Source organism: Portunus trituberculatus, chromosome 25 (assembly GCF_017591435.1).
Source record: "Portunus trituberculatus isolate SZX2019 chromosome 25, ASM1759143v1, whole genome shotgun sequence".
In the NCBI taxonomy this organism is placed as follows: domain Eukaryota; kingdom Metazoa; phylum Arthropoda; class Malacostraca; order Decapoda; family Portunidae; genus Portunus; species Portunus trituberculatus.
In genome coordinates, this window is record NC_059279.1 from 15,429,890 (window position 1) to 15,454,440 (window position 24,551).

Consider the following 24,551-nt stretch of genomic DNA (forward strand, 5'->3'; position numbering starts at 1 on the left):
AGAGAGAGAGAGGAGGGGGATCAACATAAAGCCATACAAAACCCAGAGGCAAACGACTTGTGTGTTGGTGAAGAATTGAGAAAATATAAAATCGAAACAAGAAAAAAAGAAAAAGAAAAAGGCTCTATTCTGAACCTTGGTGATAAATAAGACGAGAATGGAAGAAAAGTTTGCGAAGCTGAAGCCAAAGTGAGGTGTACATAAACGAACGAACTTTGTGTGTGTGTGTGTGTGTGTGTGTGTGTGTGTGTGTGTGTGTGTGTGTAATAAAAATCAAAGTGGACTCGCTGTTTGTTTCATCTCGTTTGTGTTTTAAGTGATCTGGGAAGGGCGGGAGAGGGAGGGAGAGGGAAAGAGAGAGAGAGACAGAGGGTGAAGGAGAGGAGAGAGAGAGAGGTAGTGGTTGATTTAAGAGTGAGAGGAAAGGTAAACGACATTGCTGTTGATATTTGTACTTTGTGTGTAGAAATGTTAATCGCTTTTCACTCTTAACTGTTTACCTCATCACCTAAAACCCACGAAATTAAGTAAATATAGCCAGCACAACATTCTACTCAGGCTGAAAATTGATGTGAAGAAGTAAGAGACTCAAAAATCACTAGATACTCGAAAAAATAGCAAGAGCTTCTAAACACCAAAGCGTCTACTATAAAAAGCTTCATATTCTTTTTAGTGGTTATTTTTCAAACGCATCATGCTTAGACGGGTTTCCATGACGTTTATCCGTGTAATAGTGCGGAATACTTGTTAAACTATTACTAAAAACATGGAAACACTGAAAAAAATCTTCATTAACTTCATTTGAGGTAATTTCTTGTGACTGTGAGGTTATATTCAAAGGAGTACTTCTTAAATTATTACTAAAAACAAGAAAACACTAAAGACAAACCTAAAAACTTGCGCTATTTGAGGGATTTTTTTGTCATGTGACTGTATACGAAACTAAATTTGCATTCCATAGAGAGACGTAAGAGGAGACCTGATAGAAGTACTGAAGCGGTAAAGGGGTCGTAACAAAGAGGACATAAGCGAAGTTCTTAACCAGGGTAGAGTTAGAAATAATTAATTTTAACATGAGAAATTTAAGTTTGGAAAGAAATGGAAAGGAATAAGTTCACTGATAGAAGTACTGAAGCGGTAAAGGGTTTATAACGAAGAGGACATAAGCGAAGTTCTTAGAATCAATAACCAAGGTAGAATCAGAAATAATAAATTTAAACATGAGAAATTCAAGTTTAGGAAAGAAACGGAAAGGAACTGGTTCACTAACAGAGTGGTTGATGAACGGACACAGTAATCATGTTAGTGCTGAGTCAGTAGGGAGCTTTAAAAGAAGAATAGATGAATTTATGGAAGGGAATCATAGGTGGATTGATGGATAAGTAACTTTGCTCATAGAGGGACTGCCACGTGTAAGCCTGACAACCTCTTGCAGCTTCCCTCATTTCCTTATGTTCTTATATTCTTTAACTTTTTTTCATTATACATTCTTCTTTTGCCTGTAGATTTCCTTTTCTTATATACAAACTTTATACTACTACCTGCATTACAACATTTTTCTAGAATTTTTACTGACCTAGAGGCCTATGTATTCCCTATTACATAAAGAGGGAGCATTAAAAAGAAGCAGAGGTAAGATGTCCAGGTGTCTGACGATAGTGTCCCCATGTTATGATACGTGAATGTGACGCAAATATCGATGACTCGCTTTGTGTCTGGAGGCCTTGACCTTTCCGATCGACTTAACGGGATGATGGTCCATAGCGGCTTATCATTGCCAGGGAGACGTATCATGGAGGTGTGTGTGTGTGTGTGTGTAGGGGGAGGTAGGAGATGTATCAGGGAGGCTTGTGTGTGTGTGTGTGTGTGTGTGTGTGTGTGTGTGTAGGGAGAGGTGGGTGAGTACTAAGGTGTATGGTTGATGCTTGGAGCGGTGTTGTGTGTGCAGGAAAAAAATTAATCAGTGGTACGTAAATTTCCGGAAAAGTTAGGGAAAGTTTGGGATGTAAGTTTGAAGTTTAGTTCTGGAATTTTTTTTATTGCCTTTTTTTTAGAATTATAAAGGAGAGCGTCTCTCTCTCTCTCTCTCTCTCTCTCTCTCTCTCTCTCTCTCTCTCTCTCTCTCTCTCTCTCTCTCTCTCTCTCTCTCTCTCTCTCTCTCTCTATCTATCTATCTATCTATCTATCTATCTATCTATCTATCTATCTATCTATCTATCTATCTATCTATCTATCTATCTATCTATCTATCTATCTATCTATCTATCTATCTATCTATCTATCTATCTATCTATCTGGCTTTACCTCCCACCCTCCCTCCCTCCCTCCCTCCCTTCGTTCCACTAGAAATCACAATAACATCTAGGAGTCTATTTCATCCCAAGACTTTCGGTTATAAACAAATATATAAATAAATTCAGCTTATCACCAAGAACACAATAACAAAAACGTTGACTTTGATGCAACACCAGCACTTCGTCACCAGCATCCTGCCACCGTGGAGTGTTGTCTCCATGTCCAGGCCTTGCTTTTGTCGGTGGCTGTCGCTCTGCAGTCATATTCCAACAGTGTGAGTGGATACGTATATACACATTTTAGAGAGAACTAGTGAGCCATTCCCTTGTTCACGTCACTGGCAAAGTGTCTCCTAGAAGTCATACCAATTAGAATTCCCATACAAGCAGACAGCGTGCTTCAAGAGGCGTCTCTCGGCCATATTCAGAAACGACTTGCCCTCTCACCGCGACAATTTTCCAAGACCACAGAGAAAACTAGCACGGTTTTCAGACAGTTCTTCCTTATATGAACTAGAAATCTTGCCAGTCCATTATCAGAACCATAAAAATACCCTTAAAAACACGAGTACCTTCAACTAGAGCCTTTGGAAAGCAGTGATGGTGAGAGAGCAAGGCGTTTCAGAATACGAGCATGTGTCGCGAGCTGTATTGTGCCGAGACCCGCAGCTCCGAGAGGGCGACAATAAGACGTTCACTGCTGGCTGGATCCAATGAAGGCCCGAGTCGTGAGTGGGTTGGGTTGACATGGCTCGTGAGGTATTCATATTGTGAGGATTTCCTTGAATGATCTTGCCACGAAGTGTTAATTAGTAGTATTGTCTTAAATGCTACGGGAATGATTGATGTGGTAACTCGCGGTAATGTGTGTGTGTGTGTGTGTGTGTGCAGGGTGGTCCAGTGTCGCCTCCTGTCCTTCTGGTCAGTGGCAACTCAAAACAGGGTTGGGTCTTAGTGTTGTATGATGATCTGGAACGTTTTTTCAAGTGTTTAGAGAGAATAACGACCTTTAATGCAGTGACAAGTTCATGGAAAAATCGCCCGTAGTGATATCCAAGTCCTGTCATCTCTCTCTCTCTCTCTCTCTCTCTCTCTCTCTCTCTCTCTCTCTCTCTCTCTCTCTCTCTCTCTCTCTCTCACTCTCTCTCTCTCTCTCTCTCTCTCTCTCTCTCTCACACACAGACTCACCTCTCTCTGAACAGCCTCGGCGTCACGATAAATATAGACAGAATCATTACAGTAAAATCAAACTTTAATAACCACTCCATCCCCTCTCCTCGCCCTCTTCCTCTCTCCACCCTCACTCCTCCTCATCCACCTCCTCCCCCTCTTCCCTTCATACTTCCTCCACTCCTCTCCCCGCCTCGATCGCTACCATCTCCTCTTCCCCTTCGTTCCTCTCTGCCACCTCCTCCCTCTCTCCCACTCTCCCTCCACCCAGACACACTCGAGAAGGCGACCCGCTGTTTGATATGCCGGGCGCTCCTCGAGGTGGCTCTTGTGAGACATTACGAATAATCCGAAGATCATTAGAGATGAGAAGGAGAGGCTGTGACTCGCTCGAAGGAGAAAAAATATAGCTCGCTGGTTGGAGGAGAAAGAGAAGACGGTAGCGGTTTTAAAGAAGTGAAATAGGGAAAGAATCGGAATAACCAGGAAGTGGAGGAAATAGCAGTGGTGGTGATGGTGGTAGTGAAGGGGTAGGATAGGGAAAAAAAGATACGGAATAATAGGAAAAAAGTATGATATAATGAGAAGGATGAGGAGGAGGAGGAAGTCGTAGTAGTGGTGGGGGTAATAGTGGTGGTGGTGGTGAAGGAGTTGAATATGGGGAAAAAAGTGCAGAGTAATGAGAAAGAGAAGGAGGAAGTGGTGGTGGTGGTGGTGATGGTGGTGGTAAAGAACTAGCGAAGAGATAACTAACCAGAGAAGGATATTTAGTTGAAGAATGAGGAGGAGGAGGAGGATTAGGACAATGAGGAGGAGGAGGAAAAGTAGGACGAGACGTAGGACAAGAATGAGGAGGAGGAAGAAGAGAAAGTTGTACAGTTACAGAGTTTGGCTGAGGCGTGATTCCCATGCTGGCGCTATATGGAACCGCCCTAATGTGGTGCGTGGATATTTGGTGGACGGGGCGAGGCTGCTGGGCTGGAGTTACGGTGTATTGTCGAGCAAATGATTCGCGTGAACTGCTTTGTTGGAGCGTGAGTGAGATAACGAGGCCCCGAGGGTTGAGGAAACTGCCAAATGTCGATATCTGCTCTACTTCCGTATTTTATTTTTTCGTCCTTTCTCGCCTCGTCTACTTCACTTGGCCTGTCTCTTCCCTTGTTAGCCTCATTTCGGTGACTTCCTCGCACCAGTGTACTAATAATTAAGCCATAATAATGCTAATAATTAAGCACCACAGCTCCCTTAGGCTTGCATAACCTAGCGGACAGTTGAAGGGACGGGAGTAAGCGGTGGTCTCTCATTACCGTTTAGTTTTGCGAGAGAGAGAGAGAGAGAGAGAGAGAGAGAGAGAGAGATTGCATGGTGCCGAACTTTGATACTCTTGAAGACCGTTCGTTTTGTAATAAAAGAAGAAAAAAGGACTACAAACTAATCGTTGACAAGTTGGCCATTCACCGGCAGTAAAGGACTCGTCACCAAGATAACGCAGTCCACCCTACAACAGTCTACAAAAGGAGGACAAACTAACATCGGTACCTACACGACTACCGCCACTACTGTTGCACTCGTAGCCAGGTAAGAGAGTCGTCACAGCCATAAACATTTTTGTAGTAGCGGCACCTCAGTATTGCCAAGTCGGAAAGCGAGGCATGTACGCAGGTTGGACACGGAACAAATAGGAATAAACTGATGTTACTTATTAATCTGTTTACATATTTATTTATTTTACACGACATTTAACTTTGTTTTAATGTTATAGAATACCTAACGCACAGTGACAGGAAATTGAGAGATAGGAGGAGAAGGAGGAAGTGGAGGTTTGTGTTTGATATGTTTTGTTTTAGCGGGGTCGTGGCTGGTGGCGGTCAGCTGGCGCCACCACTAGTCAGTCACTCACTCAGTTTTGGCACCTGTGTCCGTGGTGGTGGTGGTGGGCGGGAAAGGACCGGTCTATCGTGTTTGGCTAATAGGTGTTTGCTTGTCTGTGTTAGTGTATGGCTTGCTGTTGTGGTGTATGGAGCTCAACACTGTCTCATATTGTCTTTGTGTGTGGAGAGACACAGAGATTATCAGCAGGCAAGCAGCAGCAGTATTCAGTATATCTATCTCTGTGTACAAAGTGAAGATATTTACCATAGCACCAGACGCCGCCAACACACAACACAATGAAGGAGACAACACTTGGTGACTCCCAGCAGTAACAACACACTCAGCGCCTGTGGTAATAATGGTACCTCGTCCCAACTGGCTCTAACTTAACCTTCAGAACACATTAATAGCGAATCAATTCATGCAGGTCCTTGAAAGTTGTTAAAATGCAAGTATCATGTCCATAAATCGAGGGATGGGTAGTGGCCGTGGACAGGTCTCACATTTTGTGCTTTATTTTTTACTTTTATAAGCCAGACATGTCACAAAGTGGAGGTGCATGCATAGTTTTTCACATCACGTGTTGAGGTACGTCGTATTGCCAGCTTTGTGTGTCAGCAGGGCCCAGTGAGGCGAAATAGCGAGTGGCCGGCCTGAGCGGGTACGAATATCCTGATAACGTCATGTCCCACCCTGCATCAGCCTTGCCAGTTCCAACAATTTTTTTTTCTTAGCTCACTTATTTCTCCTGTTAAGTTTTCATGCTTTCTACACGTAAGTAGGAGTGTTTAAAATGTATTATATGATTGTGTTGCGTGAAACATAGTGATTTAAAGGTTGTTTATGGTTTAGATAAGAGCCCAGTTTCCGTTACAAATTTTTCAAACCCGGTATCATTGATATTTTATTTCAAGTTGTAGTGAAGTGCTTGTGTTTTCAGCAAATCGTTTATGATGGTTAAATTGTGTTACGCTCCTGATAGTCTAAATATGTGGAATTTAATAGTGATTTATAGTGCCTTTAAAATGTGTAAAACTGACATATATAAAAGACATTTTATTTTATTTCAACATGCTGCCAAGTTTTAATGTGTTCTGAAACTAGTTCATATTTTTCAAAAGTGATTGCGATTCTGTTGAGTGAAACTAGTGGGCTTTGGAACTGTTTTTAAACATGTCGATATTTTAACACTTTTATTTACGGTGTTTTTGTAAATGTTTTCTTATTGCTCAGCTTGGTAATGATTTTACTTTTTAGGAATTAGTTTTGATTTATAACAAGTCAGAATTTGATAAGCATTCGTGTATAGCTGTCTTTTTGCTAATCGGCATTTTCAAAATGATTTACATAACGTATATGTGACGTCATCAACGAGGGGCGTGTCGGCGGCTGGACCCAGACCCAGACCTAGACATGGCTCCTTTCTGCTGCTGGTGTGTGTGTGTGTGTGTGTCCTGTATTTCATTGCATAGAGGTATTAGTGTGTGTGTGTGTGTGTGTGTGTGTGTGTGTGTGTGTGTGTGTGTGTGTCCTGTATTTCATTGCATAGAGGTATTAGTGTGTGTGTGTGTGTGTGTGTGTGTGTGTGTGTGTGTGTGTGTGTGTGTGTGTGTGTGTGTGTGTGTACGTGTCCTGTATTTCATTGCATAGAGGTATTATAAATAGTGTGTGTGTGTGTGTGTCCTGTATTTCATTGCATAGTCTCCACCTGTGTGTGTGTGTGTGTGTGTGTGTGTGTGTGTGTCCTGTATTTCATTGCATAGAGGTATTGTGTAGTGTCCTGTATTAGTGTGTGTGTGTGTGTGTGTGTGTGTGTGTGTGTGTGTGTGTGTGTGTGTGTGTGTGTGTGTCCTGTATTTCATTGCATAGAGGTATTATAAATAGTGTGTGTGTGTGTGTGTCCTGTATTTCATTGCATAGAGGTATTTGTGTGTGTGTGTGTGTGTGTGTGTGTGTGTGTGTGTGTGTGTGTCCTGTATTTCATTGCATAGAGGTATTAGTGTGTGTGTGTGTGTACGTGTCCTGTATTTCATTGCATAGAGGTATTATAAATAGTGCGTGTGCCCTGTATTTCATTGCATAGAGGTATTGTGTGTGTGTGTGTGTGTGTGTGTGTGTGTGTGTGTGTGTGTGTGTGCTTACCAAGTCTCCACCTGTCTTTATTTATTAATTTTGTCCATCAGCGAGTGTGAAGGCAGCTGACCCACCTTGCTGCTGTCTGCTGTGACCTGCAACACTTATAGTATGTTGTGAAGGTGTGTGTGTGTGTGTGTGTGTGTGTCCGTCCGTGCTTACGTGTGTGCTCCGTGCTTTCATGCGTACGTGTTTGCCAGCGAGCACGAGTCATAGGAACATTAGCGAGTGATTACTGAGTGTAATAAGGGAGAGAGCATTGTTTTTTTATGGATAAGTACATATTATTTCTTAGTAAAAAGAGTGAAAAGGAAGAAAAGGAGGAGGTAAACATTTCATTATTATTCCAGTACATAATAATAAGAAGCCGTTTTGGGGAGAAAGACAAATAAATGATTGCTTTCCAGGAGAGTGGTCGAGAGCTGGACGGAGCGGGAAGTGGCGGGATGGGACTGGACAAGGAGGCAGTGTGGCGTTGGAAGTCTATAATACCTCTGCTCGCTTACTCTATGTCGGTGTTCGCCGCGTCTGTGTGTTCACCTATACTTCTGGATGCAGTGTTCAGGATCAGGAGGTGAGTTAGTTGTTTCGTTGGTGTGTTTGGTGAATTGTGGTGTTTTGGTCCCAGATACTACAGGAAGATCAATCAAAGGGCTCCTTTCCCTCCATATCTTTTGTCTCCTTGTTTTCCTCATCGTTTTTTCTTGTTTCTTTTTTTTCTGATCATCTTTTTCCTAGGCGTCTTTTTTTCCTACTATTCTTTCTCTTCCTCATCCTCTTCTCCCTTTTTCTTTGTTTTCCTCCTCTTGCTCTTCCTTTCCTTTGTCTTTTTGTCTTTCTTTTCACGCGTCCTCTTCCTACTCCTCTTTTCCTTCGTTCTCTTACTCCCTTTCCTCTTTTCCCTTCTCGTCCTCCAACTCCTCATCCTTTCCTTCGTCCGTCTACTCTTCTTTTCCCTCCTCCTCCCACTCCTCTTTTCCCTCTTCCTCCTCCTACTCCTCTTTTCCCTCGTCCTTCTCTTTCTCCTCTCCTCCTCGTGACCATGGAACGTTACCTTCCCGCAGGATGAAATATTAGTTCTTTAATTAAACATGATGTGTTTTGTACGTGTTCCTGTAATTAATAACTCTTATCTGATAATCTAGCTGTTATTTTGCGTGTAAGACTTCATAGATTATTCCGAAGGCTACTTACAGTTTAGAGTTTGACGCTTATGTTTTAAGAATGCTCCTCTGTAATTTGTTTTCTTCATTGGTAGTTGATAATTTCAGTGCATACGTGGCAGTAAAGTAACAAAGGTGCTGGATTTCACTGATTATAAAGAAGATTGTATGTAATTGCTCTCCACTGTCTTAATTATCAGTCATCATTCCTCCGACACGGTTTCAGTCTCACGTCTCCTTCACCACCTTTATTTTCATGGCCAGACAGAATTAGGCCAGTCACACAGTCTCTCTCTAAGCTATCCACACTAAACACTCTCCTCTTATTTCACCTGCGAAGGTAAATTTGTCACATAAGAGCAGTTGCGTCCCTTCATTGTTGCTCTTCCCCATAAAAAAAAAATCTTGTAATGAAAAATCTTGAAATCACTGCATGTTTGTCTCCCTCGTTACGTGTGTGTGTGTGTGTGAGTGTGTGTGTGTGTGTGTGTGTGTGTGTGTGTGTGTGTGTGTGTGTGTGTGTGTGTGTGTGTGTGTGTGTGTGTGTGTGTGTGTGTGTGTGTGTGTGTGTGTGTGTGTGTGTGTGTGTGTGTGTGTGTGTGTGTGTGTGTGTGTGTGGGTGTACGTGTATGTGTGTGGTGTGGGTGTGTCAGATGGGTGTGTAGGTAGGCATCTCCAGGGTGTTTGTAGGAAAGGAGAGCGTGGGTGAAAGAAGATAATTAAAATAGCTGTTCCATTATGTGTATGTAAGCAAGGTGCGTGGAGAGGCATTACAAGGCAGCTATAAGAAGGGAGAGCGTGAAGAGAGTGTGTGAGAGTGTAGGGATTCCTAGGAGTTGTAAAAAGATGCAGGCGTGAAAGTGGTGGATACGTGAGGCGTGGTGCTCCTTAAGAGTGTTTTAGGAACCAAGGGCGCTTTAGGGATGAGTCTTGGAGAAGTAAGTGGGAGTGGTGGATGTGTGAGGCGGGGGAGCTTCCAGAAGTGTATTTTGGCGAGCAAGGGTGAGTCTCAGAGAAGTTTGTGCTGGTGAGGGGGACGTGTGAAGAGAGAGACGTTTCCAAGGCGAATATAAAGACCATATTCTGAAACGCATCAGCTTCGCACCTCCACTATATTCAAGTGTCTATTTGAAGCTACACTGGAATTTAACCCCTTGACTACCATGACGCTTTTCCATATTCATTCCGCTCACTATTTGGTGATTTTATACAGCTTCAGAAATTCATGAGGGGTGATTAAGATAGTGAAGACTCTGGCCATTAATCTTCTGACCTCCATAAACCCTTCTTAATGCCAATAAAATGGTCTAATCGTACTTAAATCTCAAAGTAAAAATATTTTCTTGTATTGAATTGTTTTGGTACTAGTGACAAATAAAAAAAATTTCTGCCTTATTGACAGGATAAACACTCTTGACAACCCAGTTTACCGTCTCTGTGGGATTTGAAGATCAGTGGTGAAAGAGCAAGCGTTTTGGAATACTGGTCTCTGGAGGCGAGGCGGGAACAACGCCATCTAGGTGTCGAAAAAAGCTTACCTGCTCACTCACGGGGAAAGTAAACCCTTGGCGTATTTACATAACAATGCTCCAGACCCCTTCTCATTTACTTTTATCGCATTTTATTGTATTTTTTCGGCGTCTTAGGGCTATTTTTTTTTTACTTCCTAAACTGTCAGTGCGAGAGAGCGAGGCACTTAAATGGAATGGCTGAGGGAAGGAAGGATAAAAGGAGAGATGAAGGCGAAGGAAAAAATAGAATATGAGAGGAAGAAAAGCGGGGTGAAAAGCAGGAAGGAGAGAAACGAAGAGGTAGATCAACGGAAATAAGTTGAAAAGAAGGAAGTAGAAGGGAAATGAGAGAGAGAGAGAGAGAGAGAGAGAGAGAGAGAGAGAGAGAGAGAGAGAGAGAGAGAGTTACAAAAAGGAGAAAATGAAAAAGTAAAGAGCACGAGAAGGAGGAAGAGAAGAAAGAGAATACAGAATACATGAAAGGAGAAGAGAGGAAAAAAAAGAGAGGGACGAAAAAGATGGAAACAAAGAATGAATGAGTAAAGAGCATAGGGAGAAAGAGAAGAAGATAAAAATAAAGCAAAGAGGACTCAAAGGCTGGAAAATAGGAGGGAAACGAGCGAGAGAGAGAGAGAGAGAGAGAGAGAGAGAGAGAGAGAGAGAGAGAGAGAGAGAGAGACGAGGAATCAAAAAGGGAGAGAATGAAAGAGTAAAGAGCTTAGAAATGAAGGGAAACGTAGGGAAGGAAAGGGAGAGCAAAGTATAAGAGTTTACGAGGGAAGGAGAGAAGAGGAAGAGGAGGAGGAAGGCGGAGAGGTCGGGTTTAAGAGAGCCAGGACTTTTGATGGCTCTGAACAACACTTGCTTGCAGGCTTACGTCAGAGTATATAGTTTGAAGACAGGACAATTTTTTTTTCCTATTTTTTAACTCTGCTTTCGTTTCCTCAGTTTCCTATCTCTATTTCTCCATTCAGTTCGTTTTTTTTTTCATTTCTTACGCCTTTTTTAATTTAATTTTTTCATTAAATTTAGCTTCGTTATTTTTCAGGTTTTCTGTAATTTTTTTTCTCACCCTCCAATTCCTCTTTTTTCATTCATTTCAAGATTTTTTTCAATTATTTACCAATTATTTGTTTTATTTTTATCTATTCTATTCCTTTTTACTAGATTTAGCTTCCTTTTTTAAGTTTTTTTTTCATTAACCTTGTTTTCTTTTTCCTCGCCTCCCAATTCTTTTCTTTTTATCATTCAATTCAAGCTTTTTTCACAATATTTACTCTTTCTTCAACTTATTCTTTTATTAAATTTAGCTTCGTTGTTTAGGTTTTTCTTGTTTCCATTAATCTTGTCATCTTTTTTCCTCGTCTTTCAATTTCCTCTCTTTTCATTCATTTCAGGCCTTTTTGTCATTATTCACCACTTTTCATCCTACTTTTTTTACTAAATTTAGCTTTTTTTTAGTTTTTCACTTTTTTCTCTTCATTTTTTTAGTTTTTTTCATTAATTTTGTCTTTTATTCTTCACCTTCCTGTTCTTTTTTTTCTAATTCAATTCAAGCTTTTTGTCATTATTTAAATCTTATTTTTTTCTATTTTCTTTACATTTAGCTTCATTTTTCTACGTTTTCTTCTTTTCATTAACCTTTTCTTTTTCTCTCCCTCCAATACGTCTCTTTTCATTCATTTCAAGCCTTTATGCCATTATTCACCACTTTCCATCCAATTTTTTTTCTAGATTTAGCTTCGTTTTTTTTTTTTTTTTAGGATTTTCTTCTTTTCATTAACCTTGTCTTCTTTTCCTCTCCTTCCAGTTCCTCTTTTCTATTAATTTCAAGTTTTTTTTTTTCATTATTTTACAACTGACTAATTTCAATTTTTACTTAATTCAGCTTAGTTTTCTAGTTTTTTTCTTTTCTGTCTTCTTTTCTCACCTTGAAATTTCTTTTTTTCCATTCAATTCAGCCTTTTCTTCATTTTTTTTTTATTTACTTCCTAATCTTGTCTTTTCCTCACCATTTATTTCTTTTCTATTTGATTCAAAGCTTTTTTTCTTCATTTTCTATCTCTAATTTATCCCCATTTTTTTTTCACTAACCTTTTTTTTTAACTTTTTACATCATTCATTTTCCAATCTTGTCTCTTCCTCACTATTTAATTCTTTTCTTCATTTTCCATCACTCCTTTACCCTCATTTCTCACTTCAACCTTCTCCTCATTTTCTTTTCACTTCATTTAATTTGTAATCACGTCTAATCACCATTTAACTCTTTTCCACTCGACTCAATTAAGCTTTTTCTTCATTTTCTACCTCTCATTTGTCCTCATTGTACACTTTAACACGGGTTTTCTTGAGGTTTAGTGTATGCCGAGTAATTAAGTCGGCTCGCCTACCTGGAAGATGAGAGTCACGCACAGAAAACGCGAACCCCTTGCACGTGATGAAAATGAGACTCAGGTTATCAGGGGCGAGGACAGAAGAAGGAGGCAGGGAACGCCGCGCCCTGTGTTATTAATATCCACACGAGGCGGTGACTAATTACACGCCGCACACGCACACACACACACACACACACACACACACACACACACACACACACACACACACACACACACACACACACACACACACACACAGAGAGAGAGAGAGAGAGAGAGAGAGAGAGAGAGAGAGAGAGAGAGAGAGAGATGAAGGAACAAAGATGTGTGTGTGAGAGAGAGAGAGAGAGAGAGAGAGAGAGAGAGAGAGAGAGAGAGAGAGAGAGAAAATTAGAATCAACCGTTCGTTTTGTTTGTTTATTCTTATTGTACACACACACACACACACACACACACACACACACACACACACACACACACACACACACACACACACACACACACTCTCTCTCTCTCTCTCTCTCTCTCTCTCTCTCTCTCTCTCTCTCTCTCTCTCTCTCTCTCTCTCTCTCTCTCTCTCTCTCTCATAACATCTGGGGCTCCGGGCATGACACACCTGGCTGCTTCTAATTAGTCGTGTGAATCCCGCTCACTTACACCTGTACTACTGCGATCCACCCTCAGCCCTCGATCCTTCCATCCTTCCTGAGCCGCCTTCCCGTGTTCCTTGCATCTGCTTTAGTCCTTCACAGAAAATGGTAAAGGGATGACTTGTGCATTAGTGTTTTTTTGTTATTTTTGTTTCTATTTATCCATTTTTTTTTTTTATTTGGTCTTTGTTTTCGTGTCTAACTTCATTGATTTTGTTGTTTTATGATCGATTTTTCTTTAATCTTTTCTTTCTTTTTCTTTTTTATTTGCGTTAATTTTACATAATGAGAGTAAAGGGATTTTTTTTTTCTTTTTCTTTAATTAACTTTACAAATTAAGTGTAAAGGTATCGTTATTTTTTTTCCTTCCTTTTTTTTTCTTTAACTTTACGGAATGAGAGTAAATAGATCATCCTTTTTTCTGTATTTGTTGTTGTTGTTGTTGATTTTATACAGCCTTAATTTCTTATTGTTTTGTTTGTTTATTCTATCAACCTTTAATTCATATTTCATGATTTTTTTTCATAATTTGATTCCCTTGTTTCATGTTAAATTTCAGTGATTCGAAACTTATTTATTTTGTTGGGTTTTGTAATCATCAGTAGTGCACTTTCATTTGTATGTAGTAGAGTCGGTATAGAAGGACTTTTAATAATAATAAGGCCTGGAATACTGTGTCAATACTCTGAGTTACCTTCCTAAATGCCTCTCGTCTCCTCTCCTCCCCAGTACTGTTTACTGGAACCATAAATCAACTTAGTGTATTTATTCAGTAAACACTTGTTATCCCTTTTCGAGGTTCTCCTGGAAAAGAATTTAGTTTGTAGAGAAATTAATAGATAAGTAGATGCACTGAAATCTCCCCTTTTTAACTTAGATAATATACAGATTTTATAATGAGTGCAGGGAGTTTTAAGATGTAACACAAAGCAACACAACACACACATACACAATGAATGACTCAAAAACAAAGGATAGTGTACAATAGGTTTTCTCGTTCATTGACTGATTAAATTAGAGTTCCTTTGTGTTCACTAATACGCTGAAGAAACACAACGAAACAGAGTGGAAGGAATTACTATACAATGCTAATAGCTGAGAAAATATCCTGCCTTGATGTCACAGTAAACTCGTTTCGAACACCTGTAAATCCTTCACCGTGGTCAGTATAATGAAGGAATATCTTGTTAACTGCTTGTTTTTCCCTTTTATGTTCTTTCATTTCTATTTTTACCTATTGTGCATTTTATTTATTCCTTTACATATTTATTCATTCATTCATATCTGCCTTGTGAAATCATAGAAGCAAGCAATCACCATCAAACCAAACACTGCCACCCACAAAACCAACTTTATAATCTTCATCTGTTGGACATCTTATTCATTTCATTGTCTATCTATTTCTCCATTCATTTTTAGTTACTTAAGGTCATTGAATCAAGCAGTGACTACCAAACTGAACAACAATGTCACAAAATCGCTCAAAAAAACAACGCTGTCCTTCATTAAATCAAGCAATCACTACCAAACTAAACATTAAAGGCACAAAATTGACTCCGAAAACACCGCTGAACTTCACCTACTGTACAATCTATTCATTTCATTATCTGTCTATTTTTCCATTCATTTTAGCCTTGTGAGGTCACTAAATCAACCTTACTAAACATCAAACTCACAAAATCGCCTAAAAAATCACCGCTCCCCTTCACCTGTTGTACATTCCATACATTTCATATCTATCTATTTTTCTATTCATTTTTAGCCTTGTGAATTCACTAAAACCAAGCAGTCACAGCCAAACTAAAATTCAAACTTACAAAATTGCCTCAAAAAACATCGCTGAACTTCACCCATTGTACATCTTATTCATTTCATCATCTATATTTTCTATTCATTTTAGCCTTGTGAACTCACCAAACCAAGCAGTCACAGCCAAACTAAACATCAAACTCACAAAATTGCCTCCAAAAACATCGCTGAACTTCACCTATTGTACAATCTATTCATTTCATTATATGTATTTTCCATTCATTTTAGCCTTGTGAACTCAATAAAACCAAGCAATCACCACCAAACTAAACATCAAACTCACAAAATCGCCTCCAAAAACATCGCTTCCTTTCACTTATTGCACCTATTCATTTCATTATCTCACCACTTTTCTATTCATTTTAGCCTTGTGAACTCACTAAACCAAGCAATCACAGCCAAACTAAACATCAAACTCACAAAATGGCCTCAAAAACACCGCTCTCCTTCCTAGTGGGTCATCGTAATGGAGGGAAACTTAGAAGACGTGCTGCCCCATTTTTCCCTTCCTTGTAAGCCTCTAAGCCCTTCCCTTTGGACAGCGCACGTCCCCTGAAGGCTGTGGTGTCCAATTAGTGAGCTTACGTAACCACGCTCCCCTTAGACACGTATTGCTCCTTTCCAGTACATAGAGGATTCGATTTTTTATAAGAAGGATCCGATTCTTTTATATGGATCCGAATTTTCTACAAGGAGGATCTGGGCTGATTTGTTTTCTTAGCTAAAAGACGATTTGATTCCCTTTAGGTTGGTGTATGTATAGCGTGTTTTTTTTTTTTCTATTTTTTGTTTTTTTCCTGACCTTCTCTCCTCGTGTCGTTATTTTGGTATTAAGTGGATGTTACGTTACGATTTTTTCTCCTGTTGAGTTTGTTTTATAGTATTTTCCATTCGTTTCTTTGTTTCTGGTGTCCGTTGAGTGTTTTCTGTTATTACTTTTCCCTTCAAGCATTTTTGTTTCTCTTTCATTCTCTTTTTGTTGGTTCATTGATTGGCGTTTTTTTTTTTTTTCCGCTTTTTTTTCAATATTTTTATCCGTTTTTTTTTCTCCCGTTTTTTGTTCCTTGATATTTTTTTTTTTTGTTATTACGTTTCCCTATTGATCTTTATTCATCTTTCCCATAACACTATCTCCTACTACCACTTCTCTCTCTCTCTCTCTCTCTCTCTCTCTCTCTCTCTCTCTCTCTCTCTCTCTCACACACACACACACACACACACACACACACACACACACACACACACACACACACACACACACACACACACATTTCACTTATAAATCTCGAAAACCTTAACCAAAAAATAATACCTCTCTCTTTATAATTTCTCAAGCATTGTCAAACACCTGGAAACTTATTATGTAAAGATACCACACCTACTTCAGCTTCACCAATATTAGTTTTCTTCCTTCCTTTTATTAGTTTTCTTCCTTCCTTTTCTTTCCTTTCCCTCCCTCGTCCCAATCTCATCACCTGTGCAGCCTTTCCACCCTTTCCTCCACCTACCACGTCTTCCATCAACATCCACATCTACCATTACTCTTCCACACACTTCTCTTTCATCCATTCCTCTTCCACCCACCTCCATATCTTCATCAGAGGGGTTAGTGTTATGGTGAGCGTTCCCTTGAGGTGTTGCGTCTTGGTGTGTGGGCCAGTGTTGATTTGGCAGGGGTAACTGAGGTGTTTCCGTCCAATGCCAGCCAGCCAGTGAGGGAAGCGTGTGGTCTTGACAGAATTGTAGGTTATGTGGTCTATCTCTTTTGTTATTCTCCTCTCTTTTGCCTACTCGATCTTATTTCTCTTTTTTCTTCTCGTTTCTTCTTTTATTTCTTGTTTTTTTTCATTTTTTCGTGTTTTTTTATTTTTCCTTACATATTCTATCTCTTTCTTCACGAGTTTTCTTTTACTCGTTCTTGTCTTTCCTTGATTTTTTTTTTTTTACATTCTTTTTGTTTTTTTTCTCTTCTTCCTCCTTCTCCTCCGCTAGCTCATTCTTTATCATTCTTCCTCTCTTTTCCTCTTCTATTCCTCGTTCTTCTCTATCCATCATTTTTCGTCATCTTTTCCTCGACCTCCTCTTCCTCCTCCTTTTTCATTTCTTTTTTCTTTCTCTTACGTCTCTTCCATGTCTCTTTTTATTCTTCCTCTCCCCTTTCCTCCCTCATCGCCATCCATCTTCTTCTTCCTCCTCTTCATCTTAACTTCATTCTGTCATCTTTTTTTTTTTATTATCGTTTCTAGTTTACTGTTGCGGTCTCTCTCTCTCTCTCTCTCTCTCTCTCTCTCTCTCTCTCTCTCTCTCTCTCTCTCTCTCTCTCTCTCTCTCTCTCTCTCTCTCTCTCTCTCTCTCTCTCTCTCTCTCTTTATTTGTGACTCGTCTTGCATTTCCTTCAAGTCCTTCCTCTCTTTTACTTTCTCGCATTTTTTTTTTTTTTTTTTTTTTTTTTGTTGTTGTTTTAAGGTTCTCGCTTCCCTTTCTTCTCATGCAATTCTTAATCATTTGTTTTGTTTCCTTTTGTACCTCCCTCCCTGCCTCCTTTCGTGTTCCTTCTCCTTTATTCTTCCTCTTTTTTTTCCTTTCTTCATTCCTTCATTCCTTCATTCATTTATTCATTCATTGTTTCTCTCATTTATTCTTGCGGTTCCTTGTTCTTTTTCTTTCTTTTTTCCTCTCTTCTTTCTTTCTTTTTTTCCTTCCTTCATTCCTTCAGTATTGCTTTCCTTCCTTCTTTCCTTCTTTCATTCCTTTCTTTCTTCCCTCCTTCCTTCCTTCCTTCCTCCTTCTTACCTTCCTTCCTTCCTTCTTTCCTTCATTCCTATGTCCCTTCTTTCCTTCCTTTCTGCTTTCCTTCCTTCCTTCACTCATTCATTCATTCCTTCATTCCTTTCTTCCTTTCCCTCCTTTCTTCAGCACACATAACTGCAAGATTAAAAGAAAATAATCAAGAAAAGCACATTTTTTTCCTTCATTTTCATTTTTTTTTTCATTTTTATCTTTTGATTTGCTTTTTCTCATTTATCTTTTGTTTTGTTTTGTTTTGTTTTTGTGAAGGCGGGTGGGGAGGGAAGTGTGTGGGAGGGGAAGTGAGAGGAGAGGCCCACAGAATGAGGTAAAAAAAATAAATAAATAAATAAAAATCATCGCTGTTCGTCTCTATAATTTGACAGACGTGTGATTAGAAAGGGTCGGAGTTTTTCTTTTCTATTTGTTTTTTTTTTTTTTGGACCAGTGGGAAATTATTGAGAGATGAAATTCCAGATATGAGATTGAAGTGAGAAAAAAAAAAAATAGTGGTGATTGGTAAGAGGAATGAGTTAAGGTTACTACTCTCTCTCTCTCTCTCTCTCTCTCTCTCTCTCTCTCTCTCTCTCTCTCTCTCTCTCTCTCTCTCTCTCTCTCGAAGTGTAGGTGATAGATTTTTTCCTTTTTTTTCTTTTTTTTCGTATTTTGCTGCTTAAAAAGTGTGGTTTTTTTTTCTTGTATTTGACGGTGTTAATAATTTTCTTTTTTTTTTTTTTATTCTATTCCCTTTTTATTCATTTATATCCTTCTTTATTCATTAATATTTGTTAATTTTCTATTTGGATATTTTCTCAACTACTACTACTACTACTACTACTACTACTACTACTACCATCACAAAACATCTAAACCTCATTTGCATACCAATAAAAAAAAAAGATAAAAAAAAAAACGAAACAGCGGATATAGACACAAAAATGAAGTTAATCCAATGACTAATAATTTCGTCATGGATTTGATTTTCCTTCCATGGGGGACGAGATTAGACTCTTTTTTCCCCCCTGTGTGAACCTGCTGGCCTGATTACCAATTTGTGAAAGCTGCCTGCCGCCCAATACCTGCCACGCCGCCCTTGATTGACGAGTGGCTGGACAGAGGGTAGATGAGAGAGAGGGAGAGGGAGAGGGGATGTTGGTAGAAGTGAGGCTGATAGGGCTGGTAGACATATGGACAGACTAACAGGCACGTGTACATATAAAAAGACGTGTTGACAGGTGAACGGATATGTAGGTAGACAGATAGACAGACAGACAGACAGACAGATTGACAGACAGACAGACAAGCTGACAGATTGACAAAATTGACAGACAAAGAGAAGCAGACATATGGTTAAAGAGACTGATTCACAAACAGACAGATAGACAAACAGACAAAACAGACTGACAGATAAGTACACATACAGACAAACACCCAGACAGAGACAGACAAACACCCAGATAGATTAAACACACACACACACACACACACACACACACACACACACACACACACACACACACACGCTGACAGACAGACAGTTAGAGAGCCAAACAGACAAACACAGACACACAAACAAACACGAACAGAACACATCCAAGCAAATAAAGAAATAGTAAATACATAAATAAAAATCTGCCAGACACTCACAAACAGACACACAGACAGACCGAACAAGAGAAAGACTGACAAAATCCTGGCGTTAAAAAAAGAACACCGTGGAATTTCGAGGAAGTGTTGATTTATTTAGAAGGGACGTGTTTCCGTTTTGAGAGAGAGAGAGAGAGAGTGAGTGTGTGTGTGTGTGTGTGTGTGTGTGTGTGTGTGTGTGTGTGTGTGTGTGTGTGTGCGTGCGCGTGCTTTAAAAGTAAAAAAAAAAAAAGAAAAAAAAATGGCAGGGGAAGAAAAAGGTTATAGTGGAAATTCAGTTTGAAGAAATCTTGATTCAAAAAAAAAAAATTCTATAAAAAAAAACTTGAGTGAACTGAAAGAAAAACTAATATAGCAACTATCCATAAAATTTACCCATCTAAAATTAATAAACGAAAAGAAAAAACAAGAGTACGATAAACAAAGATCAGAAAGAAAAGGAGCGAAATAACAAGACCAGAGGAAATATTCGCTAAATTCTTACCAAACTTCATCAATTCTACCTTCTCATTTTCCTCTATTTATTATTCACTCTTGTATTTCTTTTCCTGCTATCCTCCTCCTCCTCCTCCTCCTCCTCCTCCTCCTCCTCCTCCTCCTCCTCCTCCTCCTCCTCCTCCTGGTAATAATTCTCGTTCATGGTCGATGTTTGTTTTCTTTTCGAATTGTTCAGAATTATTAATAGGAATGCAGGAAATGTAGCAAAAGTGGAACAGAGAAGCTAAGTAAGTGAAAGGAGGAGGAGGAGGAAGTGGAAGAAGAGCAAAAGGAGGAGGAGGAGGAGGATTTGGAATACTGTTGTCTCTAATTAAATACAAATTGGATTGAGAATAATTGCCTAAAATGCGTTATGGATATTATTGTTAATGTTTTTATTACTACAATTATTATTGTTATCATTATTGTTGCTGGTGTTGTTGTTGTTATTAATGTTATTGTTGTTACTGCTATTACTAATGCTATCCTACTATTATTACTACTATTTTTACTGTTATTTTTACTGCTATTTTACTACTACTACTACTACTACTACTACTACTACTACTACTACTACTACTACTCTTATCATTATCAAACATTAGGAAGGCCATATTATCGAGAGAGAGAGAGAGAGAGAGAGAGAGAGAGAGAGAGAGAGAGAGAGAGAGAGAGAGAATAAAGCAAGTGAGTGATGCCAGTACATTTAAGGCTTCACTGACTGCAGAGAAGCAACAGAAAAGCATTGCAAGAGAAAGGAGGGATGAAGTGAAGGAGGAAGAAAGAAAAAGAGAACGAGACGAAGGAGATGAAGGGGAGGAGAAGACGTGAGGAAGGAGGAAAGGACAAGACATGAGTGAGGAGAGACATGAGGAGGGAAAGAGACGTGAGTGAGGTGAGACATGAGTGGCAGACAGCAAGAGATATTCCCTGGTGAGTCGAGGCGAAGGAATCACACACAGCGTCCGTGACCCAGCATGTGGAGGAGGAGGAGGAGGGGGGGAAGGAGAAGGACGAGGGAAAGGAGGAAGAAAAAGAGGAAAAGTAAGGAGAAAAGCGTTGAGAAAAGAAGGAAAGAAGAAAATAGGAGAAAGTTAGTAAAAGAAGGAATGGAGGAAGGAGGGAAGGAAGGACTGGAGGAAAGGGTGGAAGGGAGAAAGAAAGAAAAGGAGGGAGAGAGAGAGAGAGAGAGATAAGATGAGGAACAGGAAAAGAGCAGGAGTTAGAGGAGCAGGAGGAGGCGAAAGAAGAAGAGGAGGAGTTGAAGATAAAAGAATAATAGAAGGAGGTAGAGGAGCAAAAGTAAAGGAATTGAAGATGGAAAATATAAAAAGATATTGAGTAGATGATGAGGAAGAGAAAATCATGGAAGAGGAGGAAAGAATGAAAGCGTAGGAAGAAGAAAGAGGAGGAGGAGGAGGAGGAGGGTGAGGGTGAGGAGAGTATAAATATAGTCTTCCCTCTATCCCTCCTTCCTTCCTTCAGGTCTCCTCTATCCCTCCTTCCTTCCTTCAGGTCTCCTCGTCTCCTCCTTCCCAAATCTTGTAACCTTCGCTGTCTTTCTTTCGCATCGTTTTCCATTTCGCAAAAACATTCCCAGGATTAAAACATTTCCTGAAATATTCTTTCACTAAACTGTATCCCTTTTGTGTCCGTGTGTATGTGTGTGCTTATGTGTGTATGAGTATATACCTTAATCCTTTTTCCACTTAACTGACTAAAAAAAACAAACGATTAAACCCTTTCATCGATTCCTTTCAAGGGTCACAAAACCTTTACTCAAACAAGAGCGAACAGGTGAGGCCACAATGCTCACCTGACACGGCCGCCTTACCTGTGCCTAATTAGCAAGGTATTGTGTGTATGTGGTGAAGTGGATCACAGGCCGTTAGCCTTAAAGGAACATTGAGGGGCGTCTGGGTGGAAACGGCAAAGTGGCACGTGCATCAAAGAGAGAAGTGGAGGGAAGTGGAGAGGAGAAGAGAGAAAACTTGTGTGTAAGAGCCTGAAGAGAGGACTATGGAGAGAATAATGGAGGGATGCGGAGTGTGTGAGGCGGAAACATGGAGGGAAGAAATAGAAAGAAGAAATTGATGGAGGTGGAGTTTTGAAATTCTAGGGAAGAGGAAATGGAGGAAGCGGAGAGAAGAGAAAGAAGGAGGTGGAGAAAATGGAGAAAGCAGAGAGAGAGAGAGAGAAGCGGAAAAATGAAGGAACAGCAACAGGAGGATGAAGAAATTAAAAGAAAGAGGGATGGAAAGATTCATATCATTTTTCTTTATTCTGTCACTTGTTTTCAGAGATAGATAGATAGATAGAGAGAGAGAGAGAGAGAGAGAGAGAGAGAGAGAGAGAGAGAGAGAGAGAGAGAGAGATGGAGCATAGGGATTTTCTTGTATGATTTCCCTAGATGACATTGTGGTTTTAGAAGGCAGTATATATAAAATCCCGTGTCCTTTGTCTCTCATACGTTGTGTTATAATATCGTGATGTGTTCCTTGAGACTTTCCGTGCCGTGTCTCTGGGAGTTGTATGACAGAGAACACGTGTCGATTCGTGACCTTTCAATGAACAACAGAAATAATGCACGGAGTATTTTAAAACCATCTGCAAGAAAAATTATTAAAAAAAGAATAGATGGTGCAATTTATTCCGAGCTTGATTAGAAGTCGCTGTAGAACAAATAAAGATGTCTCAGACTAATTAGTTATCAAGGAAAAATGTACGCAATAATAATAATAATGATAATGATAATAATAATAATAGTAACAACAACAATATTTCAAGCTTGTAGAAAGAATGAAAAAGTAAAATTAATCAGAATGCATTTATATATAACAGTAGGTCCTTGAAAGTCTCTCTCTCTCTCTCTCTCTCTCTCTCTCTCTCTCTCTCTCTCTCTCTCTCTCTCTCTCTCTCTCTCTCTCTCTCTCTCTCTCTCTCTCTCTCTCTCTCTCAACTCCACTTCAAGTACTAACTTCACCTCTCCACCAACCTTTTTTTCCCTTTCACCCAAACTCATTCCTCATTTCCTTCAGTGCACAGACCCATCCATCCTCTATCCTCATCCTCCATCACCGTTATCCTGGTCCTATCTTCACTCCATCCTACACTAATCCTCCTCTCCATATCCTTCATCCTACATCTTCTAAATTTCTGTTGTAGCTTCCCTTTCAACATAAACCTTTCCTCACTTTATCCTCTTATCTCCGCGCCTCCTTACCCCACCAGCTGCCTCTCTTCCTCTCGCTCTTGCACTCCACCACACTGTATTGGGTGTCATGGGGTCCAGCGCAGTCATTTCCCCGCCAGATGAGACATGTGGGTATGGTAACACTGCTAACACTGCCACAATTCGAAGCTCTTCTAATGTTCTGATTGGTCGACGTGTTCCTGTTCAAATTATACAGGTGTGTGAGGTGAAGGACAGAGTTGGAAATGTGTGATGCGGAAGACAGTTAGACAGATGTTATGTAGAAGATAGTATTAGACAGGAGGTGTGTGAGGTGGAAGATAAAAGCTAGACAGGGTTATGGGAGGTGGAAAACAGAATTGGATAGATGTGGACCGTGGAAGGCAGATCTAGACAGAGGATGTGAGGTGGAAGATAATGGCTAGACAGGACTATTGGAGGTGGAAGACAGAATTAGACAGGGAGATGTTAGGTGGAAGACATTAATAGACAAGGGTATGTGAGGTGGAAGGGTGTGTGAGGTGGAAGATAGTACTTGACAAGTTTGACAGGGGATGTGTGAGGTGAAAGACAAAAGCTAGACAGGGCTATGGGAGGTGGAAGAAAGAATTTGACAGATGTGAGGCGGAAGACAGATCTAGACAGGCATGTGTAAGGTGGAGGACATTATTGGACAGAGGTATGGGAGATGTAATACAGATATAGACAGACGTTCGTTAAGGGAAATAGGTGGAACGAGGATGAAATAAAGTTACGACAGACTGAAGTAGTGGAGTAGCGAGTTGAGTCTTTACGTATTCCCCACAAAGCAAAATTAATACCTGGCCCGTAACATCAAAAATATGTAATCTTCTTCGCGGACCTCTATCCCTTTAAATCATTCAGTACTGGGACACATTTCTGCCTTGAGTTTTGGGTATGATTAGACATTTTATTTGCATTATTAAAAGTCTATGGAGGTCAGACGTTTAATGGCCACATTCTTCACTATTTTAATGACTTACATAAGTTTCTGAAGCTGTATAAAATCACCAGATAAGCAAAATGAATATGGAAACGCGCCATGCTACTGAAGGGATTAAAAGCAAAATTAACACACAATGCGTAACACAGAGTAATACATCACGACTACTTTTAAAGGCAAAACAGCTAAAATTGACTGAGTTTTCAGGATTATTTTCCTTATTGATAGTGCAAAAATCTTAATCTGCCAATAAAACCGTGAAAACACCAACACCAACATCAACTAGAGCCTTTTAAAACCAGTCGTGGTGTGGTGGAGGAACTTTTTGGAATATGGTTCCTAATATTATTCTCTGCTGTCCTCTCTCCCTCACCTTCTGCCTTCCCCTCTCGCCCCTATCGCTTCCCTGGGCAAACTCCACCTCGCTCAGTAGATATGCAGCGCCCGGAGGATCAACACAGCGGCGGCAGTATCTTGGTATTTGTGTTTGGTGAGGCTGCTGATGG

General features: G+C 39.9%; 1 long non-coding RNA gene across 1 annotated transcript in view; it reads left to right on the forward strand.

Moving 5' to 3' along the window:
- The first annotated feature begins 5,418 nt into the window (after window positions 1–5,418).
- Window positions 5,419–24,551, forward strand: part of LOC123508950 — a 30,334-nt gene continuing 11,201 nt past the window's right edge. Inside the window, exons 1-2 of the long non-coding RNA XR_006676054.1 lie at window positions 5,419–6,769; window positions 7,877–8,043. This is a non-coding gene — a long non-coding RNA (uncharacterized LOC123508950). The remainder of the gene's footprint in view (window positions 6,770–7,876; window positions 8,044–24,551) is intronic.